This window comes from Protopterus annectens, chromosome 5.part0, assembly GCF_019279795.1.
Source record: "Protopterus annectens isolate FY-2018-M chromosome 5.part0, PAN1.0, whole genome shotgun sequence".
Taxonomy (NCBI): domain Eukaryota; kingdom Metazoa; phylum Chordata; order Ceratodontiformes; family Protopteridae; genus Protopterus; species Protopterus annectens.
In genome coordinates, this window is record NC_056735.1 from 933,114,315 (window position 1) to 933,137,738 (window position 23,424).

A 23,424-nucleotide genomic window follows, 5' to 3' on the forward strand; every position below is an offset into this window, starting at 1 on the left:
GTAGGTGATGGCCCTCCCCCTCCAACACACTGCACCTATGTCCACAGCATTGTGTGCATCTAATCAGCACCCTGGCATGTACTGTAATTTGTTATGTTTTTCTCTCTCTCTCTCTCTCTTTCTCTCTCTCTCTCCCTCTCTTTCTCTCTCCAGTAGAGTGATTGAGCTGGTTTGAATAGATTGCAGCATGCTTTTGTAGGTATTGTACATGATCAGTTGATGGCGTCTACACCAGTCAGTGTCCACCAGTTGCTAACTGCATGCAGCCTGCTGTGTAGTACTTCAGATAACTACTGTCATGGCAACTCAGTACTATAAATTGCTGACTTCTGTGGGCAATGGCCCTTCTCCTTTCCAGTATGGAGGACATCCTGCCTGTGTGTGGACATCAGTGTTACAGACAGCAAGTAGCAATACCTCTTACAGCAGAACCTGCAGACACAGGCCAAATTCACATTTAGAATAAGAAAAACCAAATGAAACTGGAAGCAGCAAAATTTATTCCGGTACCTCAGCTAAATGCCTTCAAAGGAATAAAATCATCATTTTCTTAACTGCTTATATATTATACAAAACATCAATTATACAATTAAATTTGCATAAATACCAATCAGAGTTAAAGAGACATACAATGAAACAAAAAAGATTTTTTCATTTAAATACATACAAACTGAAGATGTGCAAACACCTTAATGCATCAAAATACACAATATAATTTACTACCCAAATTTCAAAGTGTAAGATTTATTTCTAGATTCATTACCCCTAGGTTTTAAAGTGCTAAATTTCAGAATAAATCTACTTTCAAGATTTAAAAGATTCTGTAAGTAATTACCATTAATGCCAGGGGCAAGTTTAGCTAAAGCACAGAAAAATAAAGAATCTATAGCACCATTATGAACTGTGTTAAAATGTTCAGCAATTGGACTATCAGTTCTCGTATTTCTAACATCTCCCATGTGTTACAAAATACGTATTTTTAATTGGCGTTTAGTTTGGCCAATATAATATATACTTGGAACACAATCACAACCAATAATGTACACTACCCCACAAGATTTGCAATTGAAATAATTCTGAGCAGTATATTTCACCCCATTTATGGTACTGCCTGATAAATTCTTCACATTCCTACAAATTTTACATTTGCCACACTTAAACATACCTTTAGGTAAACTAATCAATTCAGAAACTAACCTATCATTCCAATTAAACTTACATTTCAAAATTTCTTTTAAGTTAGCATATCTCCCATAGGAAAAGCAAACAAAATCTGGAAACAAATTGCCTATCTCCTCATTACCACTCACAATTGGCCATAAAAATTCCACTACATTTTTCAGAGTTTTAGAAAAAGGAGAAAATTTTGTCACAAAATAAATACTAGTATTATTATCTTTTATACCCCCATAATTTTTTAGGGTATTATGTTGATTTTTATTCCCCCTATGGGTAATCCTACTTGAGTTAACTAACCTATCAATACTATTATTAAGCAATTTGTCTGAATAACCTCTAGACCTTAACCTATGTTTAACATTTTCAAATTCTACATTTAAAAAAATGTTTCCAGAAGTATGTTCCTGGGTACGTTTGAATTCCCCAAACGGAAGAGCTTCAATTAAATGTGCAGGATGCGCACTGTTAGCGTATAAAAAATTATTACAAGCAGTTTCTTTTCTAAATGGTTTATATTGAACCAATCCATTTTGATCAACATATAACAAAATATCTAAAAACTGGATAGTGCAAGAATTCACATTATAAGTAAATTCCAAACCAAACTTATTCTGATGCAAATTTTCAATAAATTTGTCAAATGCCAACTTATCTCCTTTACAGATAAATATCAAATCATCAATATATCTGTAATAGGAAAGAACATTTCTTTTAAAAAAATCTAAAGTGTACAAAAAATTAATTTCAAAATAAGACATTAACAAAATGGCATAAGTAGGGGCGAAATTAGCCCCCATAGCAGTCCCTTCCTTTTGAAGGAATATTTTCTGGTCAAAAAGAAAATAATTATGGGTAAGTGCAAACTCTAGTAATGAAATAATGAAAGAAGTTCGTGGGCCTTCTCCTAGAATTTTTCCAATTGCTTCCAAACCAAATTTGGTCTTAATGCTGGTATAAAGTGCCTTTACATCTACTGTTGCCCAGTATAATGATTTATCCCATTTGAAGTTTTTAATAGACTGACAGAACTGATTAGTGTTACTAATATGAGAGGTTACATTTCTTAACTCTTTTTTTCAAAATGCTATCTAAAAAAATTCCAATATGTTCCAAAAAGCCTCCACAACAAGACACGATGGGACGACCTGGAGGGTCGAGTAAATTCTTGTGTATTTTAGGGAGTGCGTAGAACATGGGGTCCTTAGGATTAGCAATAAACAACCTTTTAACATCATTGTTATTCAAAAAGCCTAGCCTTTCACCTCCTTCTAAAATGTCCAACAGTGCTGAATTGAATTCAGTAATGGGATTACTAGCAAATTGTACATAAATACCATCATTACATAAAAGATCATAGTTCATTTTCAAATAATGACATCTTTCCATAATAACCCAATTGCCCCCTTTATCAGCTGTGCAAAATATATATTTATTAGAAACTGCTTTCATCTCTTTCAATGCTAACCATTCAGATTTTGTTAGATTGAATTTGGTGTACTTTTTCAAAAATGTAACATATTCAGTTTCTACTTTTTTGCAAAGGACATTTTCAAAATTCCTTAAAGTATAAGAGCTTTTTGGAGGGCAAAATGAACTGTGGCTTGGCAAATTGGGAACTCTGAGTTTACCATAACCAGTAATGAAACGCTCAACGTCTTCAGAAACATCCGCATGAACAGAATTACCATCACCAACACTACATTCAATATCAACCCCACATGCATCAAACTCACAAGTTTCACCTTGGTCATAGTCATGCAAGGAAAGATCCATAAGAGGATCATTCAAAATAGATGAATCAAAACTGCTGAAAGAACAACCATTTGTAATAGAAGTGACAGTACATGTGCTCTCATTAAGTTCAACATTGTCAATTTGTTGTTTTCTTGCAGCAAAATACACTCTCAGATACAGTTTCCTAACAAAACGTTTCACATCTAATAGTAAATCCGAGAGCACTGGTATCCTAGTTGGAACAAATTTGCTACCTTTCTCTATTACCAATTACATGTCATTGCTAAGAATTAAATCACTTAAATTCACAATGTGTGTTGTGTTTGCACCATCTAATAAATGTGCGCCACTACTTAAACTAGAATGCACTAAATCACTAGACACCAGAGATTGAATCTAGAAATAAATCTTACACTTTGAAATTTGGGTAGTAAATTATATTGTGTATTTTGATGTATTAAGGTGTTTGCACATCTTCAGTTTGTATGTATTTAAATGAAACAATCTTTTTTGTTTCATTGTATGTCTCTTTAACTCTGATTGGTATTTATGCAAATTTAATTGTATAATTGATGTTTTGTATAATATATAAGCAGTTAAGAAAATGATGATTTTATTCCTTTGAAGGCATTTAGCCGAGGTACCGGAATAAATTTTGTTGCTTCCAGTTTCGTTTGGTTTTTCTTATTCATCTTCTGCTTGGTTTTTGCACAAATTCACATTTAGGTAAGGTTCCAGACCTACAGACAGAGTGAGTAGTGTTGCTGTGTGCATTGTATCTTGCTGGTCTTACAGGATTTCTGTGTACATGGTACTTTTGCATGGAATGTTGTCTGCCTGCACAGCTATCAACTGTGGGCCTATCCATATGATATCAAGAGGATTGGCTGTTAGGTTTTTGTCTGTGCACCACACAGGCATTGTCCCAGATATATCATTGGCATTCTGTCTGTTGAGTGCTATTAGTACATGGCTACATCCATTTGCATTTCAATGTCGTATTCCTGCATAAGGGTATGCTGCAACAAATCCTGTAACACTAGCAATTTCCAGGGTGTGTAACAGCAATAATGCAAATATGGCCCTATGTTCCTGCCACTGTCCTCCACATATATGCCAGTCTTTGTCCTGCTGTGATATAGAAAGGGGTTGTTAGGTAATGGCCTATCATTATTTACTGCCAGCATTACTGCTATCATCCCAGTCATGTCATGGCCTCCCACACTAACTGTTGGGACAAGTCCATATATATGGGGGCAACAGCTGGACAACACATATGTGCCCTTGTGCATGCCAGAGGTCAGTGTGTGGTACACAGTGTTCCTTGCCCTTGTACGGCCTTTTATGAGGGGGGCGGTTCAATGCCATTAACCTAGGCTGTGACGCCTTTTCAGGGATATAACTGTTAAGACAAGGGTCATTCAGTATGATAGTGAGATGTTAGGTTAAGCAATGTTATGTACAAGATACTGTGACATTACCACAAGTGCTACATTTCCACCTAGGGCTTGACTACAGGGTGTAATTGGAGGCTACTAAACTACATCTGTAATTGTTGATTGTTACTTATCTTGAAGGCAAATCCTGTGTCTACTGTTGTACTAACTGAAGGCCTTGGCCTGGACAGCATAGTATGGCTTATATCCACATGGCTTGCATCTACTGTTTTGTGTCGTCCTTGCATTCATCACTGATTACATATTTCAAAATTTAGAATCCGTTCCAAACAACAACTTAATGGATAATGCCCAAGGAGAACCAATTAGTGCACTCACACCTCTTAATCTCAGGACCACAAACAATCCCTGTGTTGTCAATAGCGAACAATGGCAAATACTTCCAGGGATGCACAAATAAATCCACAACGATGAAAATATAAAATTAGTTGTTTATTGCATAAAGCACTACTCGTAGTGAAACACACTTCTCGTCGCAAAACACACTTTAACGTGCCGCGTCCATAAGAACAAACGGCATAAAAAACAAACAGCACACAACAGTTGTTAAAACAACTGAAATATAAAATAAAAAGCATTCAATTTGTAAGTTAACGGTTAAGCGCTTTCACCTGTATTCAACAGACTTCATCAGAATTACATATTTCAAAATTAATGTGGTGTAAGTACTGGCATACATTATTATATAGTACACAAATGAAGGTTTTCTGTGTATGCATGCCTCTGTGTCGTGTCATGTCCTTTGAATTGTGGGTGGGTATATGTTTAATGTAAGTATTCTCATTTGTGAGAATGGTTGTCACACTACACATTTATTTCACAGGTGGCAGTTACAGGGCTTGTGGTTGAGGGATATACTTTGCACCCAGTACTTCCGCACTACTTCTACGTATGTATGGCTACTAATACCTTTTGTCTGTGTATATGTGTATGTACCTATATATATCTCATATAGCTATATCTATATATATTTATATATATATATATATATATATATATATATATATATATATATATATATATATATAAAATATGCACACATATATATATATATATATATATATATATATATATATATATATACACATAGATATGAACATATCTATGTATCTATATACAATTGATGTTATATGATTATTTGTGAGTCATACACACACACACACACACACACATATATATATATATATATATATATATATATATATATATATATATATATACACATATAGCTGTCTATCTGTCTCCATTTACAGATATATATCTGTCCATATGTCCATGCATGTTCGGCTCATATTTTGGCCTGTACCACATTCTCTTGGAAATTGACATGGATGATCACAACATTGAAGTCAATAACTAGTGCTGACACTTTTGTGTTTCAGACTTCATCTCCTTCTACATATGTCTTCTAATACGTATAACTGTGTAACTAGCAACATTTTAAGTGTATTAGAGCAGTATTTGACATATATCCCTATTTGTACCCACATAGTGGCATACTTTGTCCAGATTTCTTGCATTAACAGGTTGTGTGGTATGACATTACTACACTTCCTGTACTGTTGACTAATTGTGCTGGATGATATGTTTGTGAAAACATCAGGGTTATGTATATTTGCTATGGTTTAGTGATAAATCCTTTTGTGTATGGAGTGCAGGGTCCTGAGTTTGAACCTTGCAGACGCAGTTTATTTTGTTGCTGGGCAGAACACAGGCCGTTGGATACAGAGTGATTAAGGCACTTTAAAGCACTTGTAAGCGGGTTTGCATGGAGCTAAGCAATGCTAATCTCCGGCTATAGTTTCTTACTCTCAGTTAGCTTCTACTTTGCTTAATCTGTGTAGGTAACGCTTACCCCCATTCAAAGGCACTTAAACACGCTTACTAGTGCGTATATATACTTACTACTGCTTATTTCTGCTTAAACCTGCTTACTAGTACCTTATTCATTATGACACTGACACTTCACATGTGCATTTAATGCAGTACTCCAGTTCACATTTAAATGCTATTTAGTGGGTTATACAGCAAAAACTTGTAAAGAAACGTTCATATACAGATTTCACATGGAAAATGGCATGTGCTGCAGTGGGACTCAAACCAGGAATGCCTGTTCGTTAGGTGGATGTTCTGACCACTATAGTATTGCTATGCTGTTTCATTTGCATATATCTTCCTTGTTATCCTCTTCAGCCTTTTAAGCTGCTTTAACCGTAGCTAAGTGATGGGCACACCCACGCACCTATGGTTAGCTGTACTCGGAGTTTAAAAAAAAAAATAAAGGGGTTTCTTCTTTTTATTTTTATGCCCTGTTGCTGTTGTACACATGGGGGACTGTTGGTGGGGATATGCGGACACCTATGAGCGAACTCACTCATTTATTTACACTTTCTGCTGTTTTACTTTGCAGGGGCATGTTTATTCAGAGAGCTCTGCTCTCAGACACACCCCCTGCACTCGTCCACACTCCATGTACGATTAGGAGTTCTGGCAGCACGCCTTCATTAATATGCATGGCGTGCTGCCATCCTCCTTCTAAACAGCCACTTCCGTGCAGGACTAGACTAGTCCTGCATGGAAGATTAGTGAATCCGGGGGAAAATCTATTCCCATTAAACACCCTGCGAAAAAGATCAGCAAAACTTTTGAAAGTTGCCATAAAAAAGATCAAAGCAGAACACAATCTACAATAGCATCCAAAACCAAGGATACTCTTAAACCCTTTTTCAAATATCAGCACTTCTTTCAATTGATGCTTAATGGTATTACCTACTGCAACCCTAAAGGTATTGATGTTATATCTGCATATATATCGTGTGCCACCATCACACTGGAAAGTTCCACTATTTCTTGATTCCCTCCGCTCCCCCAAGATTAGTATTGAAAATGTCCTACCTGTGCTCTCTAAAGCTAAAATTACCGCCTCCTTGATCCCCAACAACATACCAGGTTGCTTAAATCACAGCACCAAACATTCCTTTTGTGAACACTTCTTAAATCTGTTCAACATAAGCATAGTCACAGGATATGTTTCAGCAGATATAAAAAATGCCTGTTGTTATGCTACCCCATAAAGGGGACACCACCTCATCCCCTGGAAATTATAGCCCTGTCAGCTTAACATGCCTAATTGCAAAGTCAAGAAACATATTATGTATGATTTCCTAAGCTCTGATGTGGAAAATCTTTCTCTTGTTAGCCCACAACAATATGATTTTGTCAAAGTGAGAACGTCTCTAATTAATTTCATAAACTTCGACGAGGGTAAGGTGGTTCACACAGCCTGTCTAGATCTCGCCAAGGCTTTTGACACCTTCCCCCACTCTGGAAATATAGATAAACTCACTAAACTAGGTATAAATCCCTATGTCACAGGATGGGTTGCCAACTGGCTCACTGACAGAACCCACACTGTGAAAGTAGCAGACTCCAAATCCGACTTCAGACCCATGACAAGTGGAGTACCACAGGGTTCAGTCCTGGGTCCTCTCCTGTTTGGTATCTTCTTTTCTGAAGTACAGGCTAACACAGAAGGTCTTTGGCTAATGAAGTTCGCAGAAGACTGCAAACTAGAAGCCATAATTGAAACTCCTAATGATGTGGACATCCTTCAAAAGGGCCTCACTGAGACAGATGCCTGGTGTCAAATCCGTGGCCTCAAGCTCAATGCCAAAAAGTGCATTGTCATCCCCTTTGGTAAAAACTCTGTACCCATGAGCTACCACATAGGTGGTAGTCTACTTAACACTGAAAGTGTGATAAGAGACCTTGGGACACAGGTGGACAGTAGTCGCTCTTTTGATAATCACATCACCAGAGTAGTCAGGAAATCCTTCAACGTGGCACACCTCATCACAAATGGTTTCTCATCCAAGAAAAAAAAAATCATTGTTCCCTCAATCATTAGACCCATTATAGTGTCCAGTACCCCTTTTGGTATGTACCTCACAAGTCATCTACAACAACTGGAAAGGCCCCATAAATACCTCAAAAAGAGGATTACTGGCCTCAAACAGATGCCCTACACAGACCGTCTCAAACACATCCAGCTTTACTCTGTCACATATCGCCTCCTCAGAGGCAATGTCTGCCTAACATACAAAGCTATGTCAAACCCAAAGCTGTTGTACATGCTCCACTTAAAGAAATCCCAATCCTTCCGAGCTACATGCTCTAGAGACCTAAACCTTGTCGCCACAATAAACAGAACCTGCTGGAGGGATAGATTTCTGTCCCGGAGGCTTCCCATACTCTGGAAGAAACTACCTGTCTATATCAAACAAAGCTCCTTATTAGCACTCTTCAAGAAAAATCTTGATGATTGGATGGGAAATAGGAAATTCACCCCGGGGATCACCTCTGTGGCTCTGCTTGACAGGGGCACAGGAAAATAATTTTCTTGGGTGGTGAAAGCCAGGGTACCTTTTTGGCTAGGCTTGTCTAGGCCCTACTGCTGATAGCCTCGTACCTACCTATGAGCATATGAACCTATGAAGAAATGTGCTGAATCCATGCACTTGATATAGTATACTTGGATCTGGCCAAGGCCCTTGACACTGTCCCCCATACTGTAATTGTAAATTAGCTTAAATGCCTAAATGTAAACCCTTAAGCTGTGAGACAGATAGCAAACTTGTAGACAGATAGAATCCATGTAGATAAAGTTGCAGATGCCACCTCAGAAAATAAGAAGGTGACGTTTGGCATTCCTGAGGACTCAGTATTGAGATCTTGTCTCTTGTGAATCTGATTATTGAGTCTCCAAATCATCAGCCCAAATATATGGCTAACTAAATTTGTTGATGTTGACAAACAGGGTGTTATCATTCACACAGTATCTAATACTTTGTTACTATAACAAGGCCAAAACCACACACATCAATGGTTTATTACAAATAGGCTTAAATCAAATACAACAAAGTGAAGTATCGTCACCTTAGTCAAGGACATTTCAACAGCATCCCACTTTAGACTAATGCATTCATAGTCCAAACACTTTCATAGGCAACTCCCTATACATAGCAACTGTATTCAGGAAATACTTCTCTCTTGCTAAATTAATAACTAAAGGTATATCATCTAGGCCAAAAGGCATTATCATTTCTCTGCCCTGACCAGACCTGTTAGACTACAATAGGCTGTTTAGTATCTATCTATCAAAACAAATCACACTAGAAGTACTCCTGATTTTCCAAATTAAAAGGATGACTGGACTGAAGGCCCACAGCTACCAAGACAAGCTTGAAGCCCAGCCTTTATACTCTGACACACAAATTTGTGAATAGTGATCTAATACTCATGCTGTTAACATCACAACTCTCCTAGACTTCTTTCAACTCCAGAGGTGAAAAGAGAGATGAAATAGCTCTGGAAATACTCAAATTAAAGAGTTGGATCTCCATTGACACATAAATATGACATGCTGGAGGGGTAGATTTATTACTAAAGTCTTCCCCCATCTCTGGAATAATCTAATGTTACCTGTGATACTCTTGCTTCCTTTAAGGCAGTCCTTGTTTAATGGTTGCCTAAAAATTTATCTTGGCCTGACCTGTTTTGTCCTACTAAAGGCATGATATCCATTAAGAGGGTAGATATTGGCATGATAAGTACAATCCAGGGGCTCTGCCTTTAAAACTCTGTAAGGCTAGATAGGTCATTACAGCCATCTTTTTCTGTGTGTTATGAAGGTTAAGTTAGTATTGGATAATTTTTTATTATTTGAAAATGCTTTTCAGTACTATAGTCTGCTATGATTAGTGTTAGGGTAAACATTTAATTTTGTGATTTTTGTTAAGCTTGATTTTGGTTATCATGGTCTTAGTTTATATATGTTTAGATGAAAAGAAAAAATATTGTAGATACCAGTAAAATCCGCATACTTTTTAATAATATTTAATTCACTCCAATTCCTGTGAACTTCTTCAGATAAAAAGCTCATGCTCAATCAACTGTTTCAATAAACTGTAATACAGTGTCATCTAGTGGCTCAAACAATAATATGCATTGTCAATCTTCTTCTTCTTTTGGCTTTTTTCTGGTTAGGGGTTGCCACAGCAGATCACCTGTCTGCTCATGATTGGCAGTGGGGTTTTACAGTGTTGAGTTGCCAGCCCGACACTCAACCTTCCACAGAAGGCACACACATGCACACGCTCACACCTAGGGCCAATTTAGAGTGTCCAATCCACCTATAGCATGTCTTTGGGATGTGGGAGGAAACCGGAGCATCTGGAGGAAACCCACGCAACCACAGGGAGGACATGCAGACTCCACACAGAAGGCACCCCAGCCAAGGATCGAACCGGAGAACCTCTTGCTGTGAGGTGGCAACACTAACCGCTGCACCACCATGGTCGCCCAATAATACACATTACATTATTCAAAAAATACAAAAAGGTATAAAAATAACCTTGAAAAATGTAGACCCAAAATGTATATATTATTAAAAATTAATTAAATCAAAATATCTATAAGATCTAAAAACTTAAATGAATTCCACTAATATCTCCAAATAGATCTGTCATTCAAAGTGGATCCAGTTCCTGTCAGCCTTGGAAGCCATGGTCGACAAACCTGGCACTTCTAAGTTTTTGGCTGCTGGCAAAGGCTCTTCCCTCCCCCATTGTGCCTATTTAGGCAAGGTCTCGAAAGCAGCATTACCAATGTGAAATAAACCAGTCAGAACAAAATAAGGGCCATGCTGCTAAATGCTAAAACTGCACTTCCTGGAAGCATTTCTATCACTAGCAGATGTAAATGTCTGTCCAGTCACAGAAATCTGTTTCATGGCCTCAGAAACTACCCTAGTCTTGCAAAGCTACAATGTCTTCCACACCTTTAGAACACAAAATGAATGTGTGAAAAACCAAAGGAGGCTGTGTTTCAATCTATATTAGAGATAAATTTACCTCCCTTCCAGATAGACTGGACAACTCCATGGAGTTACTCCAGGTCCAGGTTACAGTGGGTAAGACCCCCAATCAAGACATAGTCAGTTATAGATTCCCCTCCATGAGTCACAATGCCCACAATGCCTACTTCATCAAACTGGATACAATTCAAATTTTACTGGACACATAGTGCATATGGGGGATTTTAATTATACCACCATCAACTGGGAAACCTATACTAGCCCTAACTCACTAGCTCTAAAGTTCTTTGACTTTGTTAATTCAAATGCCCTGGAACAAATTGTCCATACCCTAACAAGGGGAACAAACATTCTGGATCTGGTCCTTACCAACATGTCAAACAGATGCACTGCCACAACTGTTGGATCCTCATTAGTTAAAACTGACCACAAATCAGTCACCGCCAAGCTGGCACTAACACCAGAACTCACAAAGGGCAAATCAGATTAAAAAACTTCACCAAGGCAAACTGTACCATCCTAGATGAAGGTGTAAATTCATTCCAAACTTCACCCCAAGCTGGAAGTGGTAACTACTCTGACGCTTAACTAAAGCCCTGTACAATCAAAGACATAAGTGTATAAACTCAGCTGTAGCAGAAAGAATCAAAGCCAGAGCCCTAAGTAAAAATAAGCTGCCATGGTAGACATCCAGCATCAACAAACTTTATAATAAATGCAAAAAGTTGCTGTCCAAGAAAACAAAAGCAAGGCCCCAACAATGGAAAAGCACCCTCCTCAGCCTCAACAGGCAAATAAAGCAACTTGTCAAATCCTCCAAGTGCTCCTTTGCGAGAAATTTAGCAAGTCCAGCCAAGGATAACCATAAGACCTTTTACAACTACATACATAACCTAAATGGTAGGACCCAAGCATGTACAGAACCAGAGGCGAACACACACATTGACCCCACAGAGATAACCTGCTAACAGATCGGTTTAGTGAAAATTTCACTCTCTTATCCCCTCCTAAGTTACACAAACTTTCCCCCAAACTCCACCCTTCACCATACATATCTAAAAGCCTTGTCCAAGGCAAAAAACACAGCCTTTATGGGACCAGATGACATCCCAGATTGTCTTCTAAACAGGCTAATACATGAACTAGCATTACCACTAAGTACCCTTTTCAATCATAGCCTAACCATAGGCTTTGTTCCTGTGGAATGGAGAATAGCAACAGTTATTCCCCTTCATAAAGGTGGCCTAGCAACAGACCCATGAAATTACAGACCCATAAGCCTGACCAGCTTCATCTGTATGGCCTTGGAACATATCATTATGGACCTCATAAATAAAGACATAGGTGACCTGCAAACCCTGGATCCTACCCAATTCGGCTTTGTGAAGGGCAGATCCTACCTGTTAAATCTAGTGGATTTCTTTGAAAATGTGACCAAGGCCATTGACAAGGGCAAATCTGTGCACATAGCATACCTCAACCTGGCAAAGGCTTTCAATGCAACCGCACATTCAGGCATTATCAATAAACTTAGCAAACTGAATGCAAAACCCTTCATTGTAAGATGGGTGGCCAACTGGACCACAATCTGGACACACACTATCAAATTGGGTGACTCAACATCATCCAGCAGACGTGTTACCAGTGGGGTGCCACACGAGTCAGTGCTTGGCCCCCTACTGTTTGGTATATACTTCTCAGAAGTTCAGATCAAAACTAAGGGGTTGCGGCTGATCAAGTTTGCAGATGACTGCAAACTAGATGCAATACTCCAGGAGGGTCTCATGCAGACCAACGAGTAGAGTGTTAGTCACAGTTTTAAACTGAATGCAAAGAAATACATCATCATTCCCTTCAGCACAAACAATGTCCACCCACACTATCAAATCAACAACCATACCCAAGTACCCATGAAGTGGTAAGGGACCTGGGATCACAAGTTGACTGCGACCTTAACTTCAACCAACATGTGCCTGCTGTAGTAAGGAGAGCTTTCTGTGTAGCACACCTGATTAGTAAAGACATCTTCTCGAGAGCAAAAGAAGTTATAACCCCCCCCCCATACTTGGCACTTATCTGGCCGATAATTGAATATAATGCCCTGTTTGTCATGTACCATACTAAGCACCTGCAGCAATTAGAGAGACCTCAGAGGCTTCTAACAAACAAGATCAAGTGGCTCCAGCATGTGCTATACACAGACCGACTAAAGTCCCTGTCACTATACTCCATACCATATAGACTTCTTAGGGGAGACTTATGCCTGGCCTACAAGACTCAAACCTAATGAAGTTGCTGCATATCCATAAATCAAATGGGTCTAGAGCTACCCATTCCAGGGAACTAAATATGACCTGCAACTTAAATAGGACATGCTGGAGGGACAGATTTATCTCCTAGTGACTGCTGTATCTTTGGAACAGGCTACCAATTCATGTGAAACAGATCATCGCTATGACATTGTTCAAGAGGAACCTGGACAAAGGATGGGGTACTGTAAATTCTTACCGGGGATAGCGCCCACAACTCCCCTGGACATGGGCAGTCATCACTAAATGCAGTCTTGAGTATGGACTAGCATTTCTATGATATTACACTGGGATGAAACAGCTAGGCTTAAAATAACTTCCAGGTCGATAGCCTAGTAATCTTCTATGATCCTATGATCCTACGTACAAGCACAATCACAGAATAAAATATACAATTCTCATAGTTAATGGCAACCTCCCAGTCCATGATGTGGTATCATATCAGTAGTGGTAGAAGTATAGTCTATAGTAGTAGTAGTATTATGTCACAAATATACCATCCAACTGCTCCTGACATGTGGTCCCTACCATGTAAAATAATCGCTTCATCTTCCCTATGATTTATTCATTCATTTTTAAATACAGCTATACATAGACATTCATGCGTGAAATATGTTAGGGGACAGTCAACCAGAGAAGCGAGCCTTCAGGTTATAAAGGGAGAGCAGCTTGATAGTTTAGGAGTATAACCTCACGCATACATTTTATGTACATTTTGCTTACTTGCATTGTGCATTTGTGAAGGCATATATACTTATGAGTGCATTTATCTTTGCATTGGCCTCTACTAACTTGCTCCAAATGATGTTCTATTACTAAGTGGCTTTGATAATGAACTGAAGTATAAAACTACCAAAGACATTCTGTGTCACACATAATATCTACACATTGCTTGTTGTACATTTTTTCTTCTAACACTACAACCAAATTGTTTTGACCTTAGCAATTTTGTGTTGTCCATTACCCACTATCCCATCTGGAACTTGTGGATTTTCATGTCTGCTCTGACAGTTTTTAGTTAACTTTTGTTTCTTTCAGCATACCAGTTCCATTTCTTGGAATTATGTTTGGGTAATTAACATACATGAACTTTCCAAAGGAATAATCACATTTCCATCAAATAGATTAATATCTCACTACTAGGCAGGAGGACCAGGATACCACTGAAGTGTCTAGCCTGATTTCTCCAAATCACTGTCTGGTTAAGTGACTTGCTCAAGGTCACATGGTTAGCAAATGAAGGTTGGGGGAATTCAGTCTTGAACCACAGTAAGCAACTCATTAGCAGGTTTATAGGTTCATAGATAGTTTCATAGATTAGTACTAGACTAACTGCACTTGTGGGCCATTTTAAGCCTAGCCAGTTACCCCTGTGAGACTCAAAATCCGGACCTTGCATTTGTGAGGTAAACACCTTAACCTCTATGCCAACCTCCCACCCTATTAAGGTCACAACCTTAATCCTCTTCACTAACTACAAAACAAAATTAATCAATGACCTTTGTGTGGGAATAAATCCCACAAATTTTTGATATTCCAGCATCAAAGGCAAGTGTGCTGCCTATTGAGACCACCAAAATTGACACATTCAACAGGTAGATCAAAATCACAACTCTGAGGCTTAGGGTTATGTAAGAAATTAGGTGACAGTGGGATACTCAAGTCTCTTTTACTGGGCAAATATGGGAGTATATGGATATGAAGTGAATTGCTTGGGATCTCCAATGTATAGAGGATTCAAACCCAGGTCTTTAGCTTTATAGCCCAAAAACTTAACAACTTAAATATACCATGAAAGAAACTATCAGTACAGGATCTCACAGTAGATATTATGTGAGTTCAGTCAAATGAATGACTTAGGTGCATGTACAATAGATGAGCATAGTGTACATATTTTATTACAGTATTGTCTAAAATGCCTCACATGAGGTTATTAGGGAAATAATGAAAAATTGCTCAGAGGACTGAGGGTGTATTTATTTACTTTCATTCCTTCCTCCGTCCTTGGTGCATGATAGCCATTAGCTGCTAATACTTCCATATCCTTCCCTTTATAAGTGACAGTTGAGTAACACGTTCTGAGAATGTCATGTTCAGACACTGCATTATTTTTATTTCTGCCCTATCTATTAAAGTCATGAGGGTGCAGTAAACTCAGTCATAATCATGCAAGGTACATTTACAGGGTGGCTGTGTAGATGGGCCATCACAGGATGCACAGTCTTGGTCAGCATCCAGAAGTGTACGATACACTGCCACTCCTTATCAGGAGCAGTGATGGCCTCCAGCCTCTAAGGGCAGGACAGCTAACCAGCAGACTCTACCTATGTCATGGTTCCACTGTCAAGCAACATCCCTACCAAAGGGAACTCAAGTTCTAATGCAACAAATCAGCAGTGAGGCAACAGGTCATGGTCATATATTTATTTATTTACTGACATTTAATTGCTGGGAAAGTCTGACTGGGTAAGTGCCCATTTTCAGTGGAGGCCAGTGGAGATAAGCTCCAAAGTACTACAAAAACATTTTATTAACTGTCTTCAGAAATAATACAATAAAAAATTGGAAAATTCTGTATTTTCAATAATTATACCAAATTAAAATAATGTGAACACTGTTAAGAATAGATACAACTTATGGGATAAACATTTAACATTTAGAGACATTTTAGCCAGTTTAGAGGAATTAAACGTAAGTTAGTATAATGCAAAGTGGAATTTCAGTATGAAATGGGATAACAAAACAGGGTTATGGCATATTTAGATACAGAGTCAGGAGATAATTTGATAGAAGCAAGGAAGTTAGTTAAGAAGTGGGAATAAAGAGGTGTAAGGTATATGAATACATACTTTTTCTTACTTAAGTTTACAGTTTATCCTGGGGCTGAGAAAGATTTTGGCTAGGAAGTCTTTCAGAATGGTTTTAAAGGACTGGAGGGAGAGTATTGACCTGATGGATACAGATAAGGAGTTCCAGGCCTTGGCAACATGGTACAAAGTACAGACTTTTTCCAGCAGAGGAGTTTTTTGGTTATTGGATCATAATGACCAAGTGGGAGCATAATTGTCTAGAAAGTTAATTAGTGTTGGAGAAGCAAATGAATGACTCATCATTTTATGAGTGGTGAGTGTGTATATGTTAATTAATGGAGTAGTTCTAATCGATTTAGGCTCTTTAGTGTTATACAATGGTTGGTTTTGAAAGGAGTATTTGTTGCAGTTTAGTCACTGTATTATAGAGTTCTTCATGTTTTGTTTTTTTTGTGATACCTGGAGGTTAGTAAGGATGGAGCACAATAAAGTAGTGAGGTGAGGAGTTAAGTAATGGCAAGTGTAGTCTTAGTTGCATCGGTGAGAAAATTTTCAGCTCTGTAAAGCATCCATAGTTTTGGTGAATTTTTTTATATGCAGGTGGAATTTAAACGTATCATCCACTATATCTAATAATTTGCTATGAGAAGTAACTTCAATGGTTATATTATTAAGAGACAGGAGTTTAATTTTAATTTTTTCATGAGAGAGGGATTTGTGGAAAAAAATAAGTAGTCTTTTTTTTATTTTATTTTATTGTTGTAGTGGCATCCCCATCCCAGGAGGAAACTGTCCATGACACAGTGAGTTTTAGTGGCATCCCAACCCTGTGCGCAAACTCTCCCTGACAGAGTATTTGTCACCTCAAGACCCTCTCTCTGCATTCTGTAATATGCCTCCCCCACTCAGAGTATATAGGCCGCCATGTATCATTGTGTCCCTAGCCACCTGTGCTTACGATACTCCACATTGTCCCCCAAGGAGTGTATCAGAATGACTGAAAGACAATGTGGCCAAACCATGCACTGACCACCATAGGCTAATATTAGCACTACATGCATCATGTTTAGATTCAAAGTAAACTTTATTGTCATTTAGGACTACAGATGTGTAGACCTAAACGAAATTACGAGCATCAGTTTACCATGAGAGTACGATACAGAAGAAGCATAGGATACAGCAAATACAACATTAAGGCATATCAAGTAAAGGAATTAGAGACTAATGACAATGCCCCAAGAGCATAAGAAAAAAGCTGGCCTCAGTGGCATTGCACTGTCACTCTATGCTTATCAGAGGCCATACCTTTGCACTAGGCATTGCTGCTTCACTTGCAGTGCTCTGACCCTTACTGTTTAGGTTGGCTGCCATTTTCTGCTGTTCTGCTTTATTCTCATCAGACAATGGTCATGTGTCTTCCTTGCTGGACATGTGTGCATAGTCAGAGTCTACTGGTCTCATGGGGCTGTCTACCCTGTGTCCTCATAAGTGCATTATGTAGTATGCAGCATGCTTAGAGACATCATGCAGGCTATGCCATGATCATACTAGAGTGACTCCTTCAAATATAGCAAGGTAATAGAAGTAGGATTTGAGCAAGAAAAGATGTGTTCTACAATATTATAGGCTTGTGCATGTGCAATACTATACTGAAATTCAGTCATGCCCTGCAAAACATTATCAACATGCAGGTGGTTAATACATTTGTACACATTTTAAATGTAGCCATATACATCACTGTCAACTGCAAAGCCTGTGCTTACTGCCTAGATGACCCTCTAGAATGTCACCATGCTGGAAGTGGCAATATAGGTGAGATGTTTGTCATATTTGTGAATCATGCAAGCTGCCTGGGTGCTATTTAGACACACTGATTGTAATGCCATGTGTATTGTTTCATAGGTAGGAATGCAGTCCAGATGGCCATTGAGGAGCCTAGCCCAATTTTCCCAACTGTCCCAAAGTACTGTCTGGTTAAGTGACTTGCTGAATGTCAAGCAGTAGGCAAATGGAGATGAATGCAATCAATCCTTTGAGCACAGAAAGTATCTTCTTAATACTTCATAACGCTAATCCTGTATGTTAACTGACAGATACATTATAAACTTCCTGGGAGTTCAAAGAATGTTATAACCTCCTGTTCACAAACTGTTGTGACTGGGCCAGGTGTAGCTTTTATCGCTGTGTTCCTTTGGCACTCACTACCTCAGGGAGGAGGGATTACATTGTAGAAGTCTCATATGATGCTTTCTCCAATGGTGCACTAGGTTTCTGATTTGTGAAGGTGTAGTTTACCTGTTGGTTATGCAGTTCCCTTTGGTGTCAGACGCCACACCTCACATACCAGAAGGAAGCAGCAGCACTATTAATGCATGGTGCTGCAGAACTAATGCTTGTTAATCTTTGCATTGTCACAGTCTACCATGCCAATATTTTGCTTTACCCTTTTATAGTCAGGCATGTTCTGGTGTACAGTTTCCTCCACATACAGCTATGAACAACTGACATACATTTGCATATCATTATAGCCTAATTTTCCCACCCATTTCAGTTTGAATGTCATTATACAATCTCCTGTTTGTGCTTCCTGCATGCACTACAACATCTGAGTGAATCACTACTAGGCTGCATGTGAAGAATTCATGCGTAACTGAGTGCTGCATACTGTGCAACTTGACTATGAATCTCAGCAGTTGTAGCTGGAAATAACTAAATTACCAGAGAATTTAATGACTGCAGTGGTGGTGCTGCGGTAGCGTTGTCGCCTCACAGTAAAACGTTGTCCTGTTTGATTCTTAGCTAGAGCGTCTTCTGTGTGGAGATATGCGTGAAAGGGCGTACCTTCATTGAAGGTTGTGCATCAGCACCGGCAACACGGCACATAAAAATCTACTGTCAATCATTAGTGGACTGGAGTTCTGCTGTGGCAACCCCTAACCGGGAAAAGCCGAAAGACACAAGACCAGAGAATTTAATGAACCATGAGTACTGGCCATCAGTACCAGGTGATCATTACTTAAGGAGTGACACAATCAACTTACTTATTTCATAAAGAAAAATCTGTTTGAGGAAGAATGAAGAAAGCTAAGCCAATAATGGAGAGATATTTCTTGGATGGGCTTGGGGAGGAACAGCATGTTAATTTATAAAAGCACCAAGAATAAACCACAGAAGTGAATTATTCAACGTTGAGTGGCCAGCTTGTTAGCTAACTTCTTTTCAGAATTTTCTCAGATATGTAGCAATAGAATTCTTTCTATTATGCAAGCACAAAACCTTAAGTCATTCAGTGGTCTTACTTGCTTGGTTGTGTATAGTAATATACATTGTGGTTCTTTAGGGAGTGTTTTTTGCCAAGAATCCCAGACAGAGTCTTATAATGAGAGTAGGGAGTGTAGTTCACTTGTCATCTTTGATAAATATATTGCTTTACCCAGTTGTTTTTCATTGAGAAATATTAATTTCTGAAATAAATTACAGTAGTGACTAGTGGAGAAGTTATATGGTTAGCAATGCAGTTCGTTAAATTTAGTCCAGTTGTAGGAGTTCTAAAACACTAATGAGAGAATATTAGATGAGTGATAGTGGATGCTCTATAGTACAGAAAAGACCTTTTTTTTTCCTTGCAGCCACTTGAATGAGATTGCACTGTATGTAGTTACTAATGTTTGGAGGGCTAATTTAAATAAAGTAAACTTTAGCTAGTTGGTTTGTAATTGGAAAGTTAAAAAGAAAATGTTTTTTAATCATTATGTTTGGCTTGGTTGACTTTTGTCATACAACTCACCATATCCAACACTTAAAGTAACTTTTTCACAGACAAAGGGAGGCAAAATGCGATTGACATTCTGTATCCTCTACCTATAAGGCATATAGTTTTTGACTTTATATGTCATGCTACCCTTTCTAGAAAGCTTCTGTGTGGTGTGAGGTAAAAAACCCAGACCATTTCTCCAAATCAGAAAATATATTAATTTATTTTATGTGTCAGATCATATGTGGCACAAGGTTAATGACATTCTGCCTCACAGCACATATTCCATATGTAAGGGTGGAGTGAGAAAGTATATTGTATAATGTAGAAACCCTTGAGTTATCACCCCTTATTTTGTCAAAAATTCTAGTTGATAAGCACTACAAATCTATTCAGTGAGCAATCTGAAGGTTATATCAAAAGATAACAAGTGGTCATGGACAAGACAAATAATTACATTAGCACATGAATGTTTGTTTTTCTTTTGGCTTTGCCCGGTTAGGGGTCGCCACAGCAGAACTCCGGTCTGCTAATGATTGGTAGTCGATTTTTATGGTGTCAAGGTGCCAGCCGGACGCCCAACCTTCAATGAAGGCATGCCCATTCATGCATGTCTTTTGAATGCCACTCGACTGCTGGGAGGACATGCAGACTCCACACAGAAGGCACTCCAGCCGAGAATCGAACGGGAGAACCTATTGCTGTAAGGCAACAACACTACCGCTGCACAATATGCTCCCATAAAAGTAATCAATATTAAAAGACTGTGCTTAGTATGAATATAGGCAGTGATGAGCGTTCCCTTTTTAGTGCTGAGTATTCAGGAGATATGTTATCTAATCCTACCAATTCTTTGAAAATAGAGAAGAAGAGGAAGCAGTGAGAGATTATATTTTGTTGGGCTCAAAGATCTCTGCAGATGACAACTGCAGCCATGTTATAAAAAGATGCGTGCTGTTTGGAAGGAAGTTACAGAAAATCCTGACAAGATTTTAAAGAGCAAATACACCAGTGTCACCAAAGGATCATACAAGTCAAAGCTATTATTTTCCCAGTAGTAACATGTGGCTTTGAATGCAAAAGTAAAAATGTACACCAGAAAATTGATGGTTTTGACATCTGGTATTAGAGAAATCTTTTGAGAATATGATTAACTGAAGGAATATCAAATTAGTCAGTTCTTAAGGAAATCAGTTAACACTGTTCACTGGAAGACCTATTTGTAAAACTCGGATGCAAATAATTTAGCCACAGACTGTAAAGCTAGGATTCATTGCAGAAGGCATTGATGCTGGGAAAGATGGAAAGAAAAAAAAAGAAGGTGGGAGCAGGTTCTAAGGTGGCATACTGAATTTATTTATGTATTATTTATTTATTTATTTATTTATTTATTTATTTATTTATTTGTTTATTTATGTAAATATATTTACCAGGGTAGAATACTGATCAAACAATAACCAATTTCAGGCTAAACTTGTTGCAAGAATTAAAGAAGCAACTCGTGATAGATAAGCCTGATGTGTTAATGGTCTTGAGGTCACAAAGAGCTGGGTTTGACTAAATTATTAAACAACAAGAACAACAAAGTTCAAAAGGCTTTTTTTGGGTCCCTGTATCATCCTATGGTACTTCTACCTATTATCCAACATCCCCTATGAGTCTGCCAGCTACTCCTTAGCATCCTGGACTTCATCAGATATCAGCTAGGGCCAATCATGGAGCTTAAGGGTATCCTGGTGGTCTCAGCTGTTACCATTCCACCTGCAGCTTTCTGTATGCCCTTCCCACTATTCGCCCCCATTCCCTGATGAAAAGTGGTAACATCTGTAGGCAGGCATGCAATGGGGGGGGTGACACAGTATATTGCCCCACCTCTGCGGCAGAGCAGCCATATCCACGCACTTCCCACCAGGACTATGACTCTATGCAAAACATCCTCAGCCTCAGCCATGGATTACTGAGAGATGTCCACATAATCACTTGCCTTCCTGGGATGGTAATCATCATCCCTCCCTGTCAGTCAGTCAAGTCACAAATCAAACCTGGGACACCCAGGACATAGCCAGTGCTTTATCCTTCTGCATCACTGGAGCAGTTTGAATTCAAAAGACACTTTTATGCACTATCATGAATATCTGACATATTTTTTAAAGTTATATAAAAGAGTGGAAGTTAGTGCAATCTGTACCAAAGTATACATTTTGGGGATATTGGTCTTTCCAAGACCTGTACTCTGAATACTGCAACATAGATATTAGTAGGCAAAACATTTTAATGTAGCTCCCACTGTATTTCATTGTAGAAGTAATAGACTATAGTTTTCCATTACACCAAAAGGTGGAGCTCCTTTTCAGGAATATAAAAGACAATTTCGAAAGTGAAAGAGGATACTGGAACACTAGCTGAAGGAAGGAAGACTGAAACATGTAGCTGAAGGGAAAAAGGTCCTTGCAGCATGACTGGATTTTCTTTTCTAGTGCTTTGGGACAGGGAAGTGAAGTAGCAGATTGTGTCTGTCGCTTGCTGAAATCCTGAATGATGGTATTTTGTGGAATCAGGAGAAAAGTCTGAAACCAGTAGTTCCACACCTGCTATGATTCAGCAAGAAAAGGAGTTCCCTTGGGCCTAGTACAGAGAAGCCATAGATGATTACCAGAGTTCTGGTAGGTGATTTTTCTACTTTTCTCATCAGAGGAACCATAGTGCCTGGTCACTAGGATATTCTTGATGGAGTGGTAAGAGGCTCTGGCCATCATTTTTTTATATTTTTATAAGATTGTGGTTTCTCCCCCCCCCCCCCAAAATGCTTTGTGGATTACAAATAACTGGGATCCATATGAGCTCCGACTTGGGCCCCATCATGCCAGCAGCAAGACTGTAAGTAGTCACTGGCCAGTGAACAGGGTATAATAGAGTGTTTCATAGGTGGTCTGTTTAGAATTGATCAATGGGGTAGAGGGTGTTAGTACTGCTAAATGACATTGCATTTTCTCATATTTGTATTGTTGCAGTATAAATCTTCATTGCTCAATGACATTGCATTTTGCTTGTGGTAGCACTGCTAAATGACATTGCATTTTCTCATATCTGTATTGTCATATTATGACTCTTTTATTGCTTAATGACATTGCATTTTTTCATATCTGTATTGTTGTATTATGACTCTTTTATTGCTTAATGACATTGCATTTTTCCTGTGTTTGTATTGCTGCATTATAAAGCTTTACTGCTCATTGATATTACCTTCTTTGTGCATGTTTGAATGTCAAGACCTTTTTTTCTGTTGATTTGTGGGGAAGAGGGTGAA